This window comes from Oncorhynchus clarkii, chromosome 3, assembly GCF_045791955.1.
Source record: "Oncorhynchus clarkii lewisi isolate Uvic-CL-2024 chromosome 3, UVic_Ocla_1.0, whole genome shotgun sequence".
NCBI lineage: Eukaryota > Metazoa > Chordata > Actinopteri > Salmoniformes > Salmonidae > Oncorhynchus > Oncorhynchus clarkii.
The window spans coordinates 69,535,074-69,541,595 of record NC_092149.1 but is presented as its reverse complement, the minus strand read 5'-3'; positions in this window follow the sequence as shown (position 1 = coordinate 69,541,595).

The following is a 6,522-nucleotide window of genomic DNA, read 5'->3' as shown; positions in this document are numbered from 1 at the left end:
AAACTGAGACAACCAACAGAACACTGAGACTGTGTGGGTGGGTGTGTGGGTGCATACATGCTCTGTTTAAACTGAGACAACCAACAGAACACTGAGACTGTGTGGGTGGGTGTGTGGGTGCATACATGCTCTGTTTAAACTGAGACAACCAACAGAACACTGAGACTGTGTGGGTGGGTGTGTGGGTGCATACATGCTCTGTTTAAACTGAGACAACCAACAGAACACTGAGACTGTGTGGGTGGGTGTGTGGGTGCATACATGCTCTGTTTAAACTGAGACAACCAACAGAACACTGAGACTGTGTGGGTGGGTGTGTGGGTGCATACATGCTCTGTTTAAACTGAGACAACCAACAGAACACTGAGACTGTGTGGGTGGGTGTGTGGGTGCATACATGCTCTGTTTAAACTGAGACAACCAACAGAACACTGAGACTGTGTGGGTGGGTGTGTGGGTGCATACATGCTCTGTTTAAACTGAGACAACCAACAGAACACTGAGACTGTGTGGGTGGGTGTGTGGGTGCATACATGCTCTGTTTAAACTGAGACAACCAACAGAACACTGAGACTGTGTGGGTGGGTGTGTGGGTGCATACATGCTCTGTTTAAACTGAGACAACCAACAGAACACTGAGACTGTGTGGGTGGGTGTGTGGGTGCATACATGCTCTGTTTAAACTGAGACAACCAACAGAACACTGAGACTGTGTGGGTGGGTGTGTGGGTGCATACATGCTCTGTTTAAACTGAGACAACCAACAGAACACTGAGACTGTGTGGGTGGGTGTGTGGGTGCATACATGCTCTGTTTAAACTGAGACAACCAACAGAACACTGAGACTGTGTGGGTGGGTGTGTGGGTGCATACATGCTCTGTTTAAACTGAGACAACCAACAGAACACTGAGACTGTGTGGGTGGGTGTGTGGGTGCATACATGCTCTGTTTAAACTGAGACAACCAACAGAACACTGAGACTGTGTGGGTGGGTGTGTGGGTGCATACATGCTCTGTTTAAACTGAGACAACCAACAGAACACTGAGACTGTGTGGGTGGGTGTGTGGGTGCATACATGCTCTGTTTAAACTGAGACAACCAACAGAACACTGAGACTGTGTGGGTGGGTGTGTGGGTGCATACATGCTCTGTTTAAACTGAGACAACCAACAGAACACTGAGACTGTGTGGGTGGGTGTGTGGGTGCATACATGCTCTGTTTAAACTGAGACAACCAACAGAACACTGAGACTGTGTGGGTGGGTGTGTGGGTGCATACATGCTCTGTTTAAACTGAGACATACATGCTCTGTTTAACTGAGACACACTGAGACTGTGTGGGTGGGTGTGTGGGTGCATACATGCTCTGTTTAAACTGAGACAACCAACAGAACACTGAGACTGTGTGGGTGGGTGTGTGGGTGCATACATGCTCTGTTTAAACTGAGACAACCAACAGAACACTGAGACTGTGTGGGTGGGTGTGTGGGTGCATACATGCTCTGTTTAAACTGAGACAACCAACAGAACACTGAGACTGTGTGGGTGGGTGTGTGGGTGCATACATGCTCTGTTTAAACTGAGACAACCAACAGAACACTGAGACTGTGTGGGTGGGTGTGTGGGTGCATACATGCTCTGTTTAAACTGAGACAACCAACAGAACACTGAGACTGTGTGGGTGGGTGTGTGGGTGCATACATGCTCTGTTTAAACTGAGACAACCAACAGAACACTGAGACTGTGTGGGTGGGTGTGTGGGTGCATACATGCGTAAAAAAAAAAAAAAATGGCGGGGTGAGATTATTATGGTAAAAAAATATATAATGTATTTTACCTTTATTTAACTAAACAAGTCAGCTAAGAACAAATTCTAATTTACAATGACAGCCTACATCAGCCAAACCCAGACGATGCTGGGCCAATTGTGAACCGCCCAATCACTGCCAGTTGTGATTCAGCAAAGGGTGTCTGTAGTGATGCTTCAAGCACTGAGATGCAGTGCCTTAGCCCATAATGGACCTATGTATTTTCCAACAAGATCTCACGGTTTTACAAATTTGACTTCAGATTCATATCCACGTTTCTAATTGTTTTATGGGAGGGCGGCAGGTAGCGTAGTGGTTAGATCGTTGAGCCAGTAACCATGGAGGGCTGAAGGGCTAGCTAGATCAAATCCCTGAGCTGACAAGGTAAAAATCTGTCATTCTGCCCTAGAACAAGGCAGTTAGCCCACTGTTTCTAGGCTGTCATTGTAAATAAGAATTTGTTCTTAACTGACTTGCCTAGTTAAATTGAAAATGGTGCAGTGGTAGCACCTGTTTTATGGGCTCTTGACCAATTCTGCTATTTTGTGTCTTTTTTTTTGCACAGATCTTAACTTGTTTTTGTAAATAATGTCTCCGACATCCTTTTCTATGACCTAAAACAGCTTCTGGACATCAGAACATTTATCACTAACCTGGATTTGGACTAAAATGTCTAAAGCGAGTCAGCAGCTCTGGAAATTCTGCTTACTCCGGACCAGGCCCTAATTCCTGGGTCTCGAAAGAGGAAGTGGTGACGAAAGAGAGGCAGGCGTGGCGGCATCCTGACGAGACTACGTTGACGAGCAAATATACTGAAACTGCCCTCTGTTCTATTGGCGAATGTGCAGTTACTGGAGAACAAACCTGACAAGTTCCGTTCAAGACTATCCTATCAACGGGACCTGAAAAATTGTAATATCCTTGTGTTTCTCAGAGTCGTGGGTGAACGAGGACATAGATATACATTTTTCTGTTTTTTCTATGCATTGTCAAGACTGGACGGCAGACTCAGGTAAGATGAAGGGAGGAGGGGTGTGTCTCTTCAACAACAGCTGGAGCGCCATCTCTAATGTTAAGGAAGTTTCAAGTTTTTGCTCGTCTGAGTTAGAATACCTCATGATAAGCTGCAGACCATACTGTTTACCAAGAGTTTTCACCTACATTTTTCGTAGCTGTCGATTATCCACCACAAAATGATTCTGGCACTACCAGCTGTATAGGGCCATAAGCAAACAAGAAAATGCACATTCAATATCAAATCAAATCAAATGCAATTTTATTGGTCACATACACATATTTGGCACATGTTATTGCAGGTGTAGTGAAATTGCTCCAACAGTGCAGTAATATCTTACAATTCACAACAATACACACACATCTAAAAGTAAAATAATGGAATTAATAAATATATAAATATTAGAACAAGCAATGTCCAGGTGTGGCAATGTCCAGGTGTGGCAATGTCCAGGTGTGGCAATGTCCAGGTGTGGTGTTGACTAAAATGCAGTAGAATTGAATACAGTACAGTATATACATATGAAATGAGTAAAGCAGTATGTTAATATTATTAAAGTGACTAGTGTTCCATTATTAAAGTGGCCAGTGATGTCATGTCTATGTATATAGGGTGATGGCTAGTGATGGCTATTTAACAGTCTGATGGCCTTGAGATAGAAGCTGTTTTTCAGTCTCTCTGTCCCAGCTTTGATGCACATGTACTGACCGCGCCTTCTGGATGATAGTGGGTTGAACAGGCAGTGGCTCGGGTGGTTGATGTCCTTCATGATCTTTTTGGCCTTCCTGTGACATCGGGTGCTGTAGATGTCCTGGAGGGCGGGCAGTGTGCCCCCGGTGATGCGTTGGGCAGACCGTACCACCCTCTGGAGAGCCCTGTGGTTGCGAGCGGTGCAGTTGCCGTACGGTGATACAGCCCGGTAGGATGCTTTCAATTGTGCATCTATAAAAGTTTGTAAGGCTCTTAGGGGCCAAGCCAAATTTCTTCAGCCTCCTGAGGTTGAAGAGGCGCTGTTGAACCTTCTTCCCCACACTGTCTGATCGAATCCTACAATGACAACTCTGATGCTCGATGGATGTGGCAGGGCTTGCAAACTATCATGGACTGCAATGGGAAACCCAGCCGTGAGCTGCCCAGCAACACAAACCTACCAGATGAACTAAATGCCTTCTATGATCGCTTCGAGGCAAGCAACACTGAATCATGCATGAGAGCACCAGCTGTTCCGTACAACTGTGTGATCTCGGACTGTAACTGATATGAGTAAGACCTTTAACTTGTTATGGCTGCAATCCCGCTAACGGGATCGATATGACAACTACCAGTGAAAATAGAGGGCGCCAAATTCAAACCACAGAAATCTCATAATTACAATTCCTAAAACATACATGTGTTTTACATCATTTTAAAGTTAATCTGGTTGTTAATCCCAGCAAAGAGTCCCCATTTCAAATAGGCTTTTCAGCGAAAGCACTACAAACGATTATGTTAATAAGCACAGCCATTTTCCAGCGAAATATAGCATTCACAAAAAGCAGAAATAGAGATAAAATGAATCACTAACCTTGAATTATCTTCATCAGATGACATTCATAGGAACTTCATGTTACACAATACATGCATGTTTTGTTTGATAAAGTTCATATTTCTATGAAAAAAATCGGAGTTTACATTGGCGTATTAGATTCACTAGTTCCAAAAACATAAAGTGATTTTGCATAGCCACATCATTTCAACAGAACTACTCACAAGAAATGTAGATGATAATATACACATGGAATTATAGATATACCTATCCTTAATGCAACCGCTGTGTCAGATTTATTTTAAAGTTAACGGAAAAAGCAACCCATGCAATAATCTGAGACGGAGCTCAGAACAGTAGCTAAATTAGCCACCATGTTGGAGTCAACAGAAACCAGAAAATACATGAAAACCAGAAAATACATGATAAATGTTTCCTTACCTTTGATGAACTTCATCAGAATGCAGTCCTAGGAATCCCAGGTCCACAATAAATGCTTGATTTGTTCGAAAATGTCCGTTATTTATGTCCAATTAGCTACTTTGGTTAACGCGTTTGGTAAACAATTCCAAAGTCACAAAGCATGTCCACTATAACGTGACGAAATGTCCAAAAGTTCCGTAACAGTCAGTAGAAACATGTCAAAGGATGTACTGAATCAATCTTTAGAATGTTGTTTACATACATCTTGAATAACGTTCCAACCGGAGAATTAGAATGACATCAGATGAGCGGTGGAACGCAGGTGCTTCCCCTGTGAACGTGCATAGTGAAAGCATGGTCAACTCGTGGCAGTGGTGACTATTTCCTGTCTCATTCGACCCCCCTTCACATTAGATTCATCAGACAAAGTTCTATTGACTGTTGACATCTAGTGGAAGGCGTATGAAGTGAAAACTCATCCATATCTCGCTGTAATTTCAATGAGAGCTTGGTTGAAAATCTGCCACCCCCAGAAAAAATACAAACAGGAAGTGGAATCTCAGGTTTTTGCCTGCAATATGAGTTATGTTATACTCACAGACATAATACAAACAGTTTAAGAAACTTCAGAGTGTTTTCTATCCAATACTAATAATACTATGCATATATTAGCAACTGAGACTGAGGAGCCGGCCGTTTACAATGGGCACCTTTTCATCCAAGCTACTCAATACTGCCCCTGCAGCCATAAAAAGTTAAGCATGTAAACATTATCAAGGACGTGGGGCAAGACAGAATACCAGGACACATATTCAGAGCATGAACTGACCAGCTGGCAAGTGTCTTCACTTCAAGGTAACCTTCCTAAATGACTATCACCCAATAGCACTCACATCTATAGCCATTAAATGTTTTTGAAAGGCTGGTCATGTCTCACATCAACACCATTATCCACAATGCAATAGCTAAACCCAAGCCTACTAGATGCTAATGGCGCTCAATGTTGCACCGAGCGTTTTAAAGGCATTTCCTGACTTCCTCAGGACTTGGACAGACATCCAATTTTGAAGTCAATCTTGAGCAATCTGCTTGACATTTTCTAATAACTGCTCTTTTTCTGGTCCGCAAATTGATTTTGACAAACAAATCAGTCCCCACAAAATCTGTGCTGGCCTCTGTTGAATTTCGAAATCCTTGTGTGGTCCTCGAGCCAAAAGGTTTGCACACCCTTGGTTTAGAGTGTCATTAATCGTAGTGCGGTTCCCTTTGTTCTAAGATAGAAGTTTACAGAGTTGGACGTAGCCATTCTTGTGTAAGGACTTGAATTTCAGTTGGGAGAGAAACTTGAGATGTGCTCCTGTTTTGCATTTATCACGCCTGTGTAAGTATTCTGAGAGGGATCTAGATTGGCTCACCTGTTGCCTGTCTGTGTTTTGTCTAAGGCTATGTGTTTACTCCTCTCTCTCTCCTCCTCGATTTTGTACCATCAGTTTACACTGATCCCTATGTTTCTCAGGCTCTGTGTGTCTCTTTCATAACTCTCTAGGTTTTCTGTGGGGAGTTCAGTGGTATACATTAACTCCTATCCCACAACCATAACTGTTATGAACCGAGGGAGAGACGGAAGCTAAGGAATTCACACGCAACGGACCACCATCATCAAGTCTGTCACAGGAAGCTGGCGAGGGGAGGACAGTGCATAATAATGGCTGGAATTAAGTGAATGGAATGGTATCAATCACTTGGAAA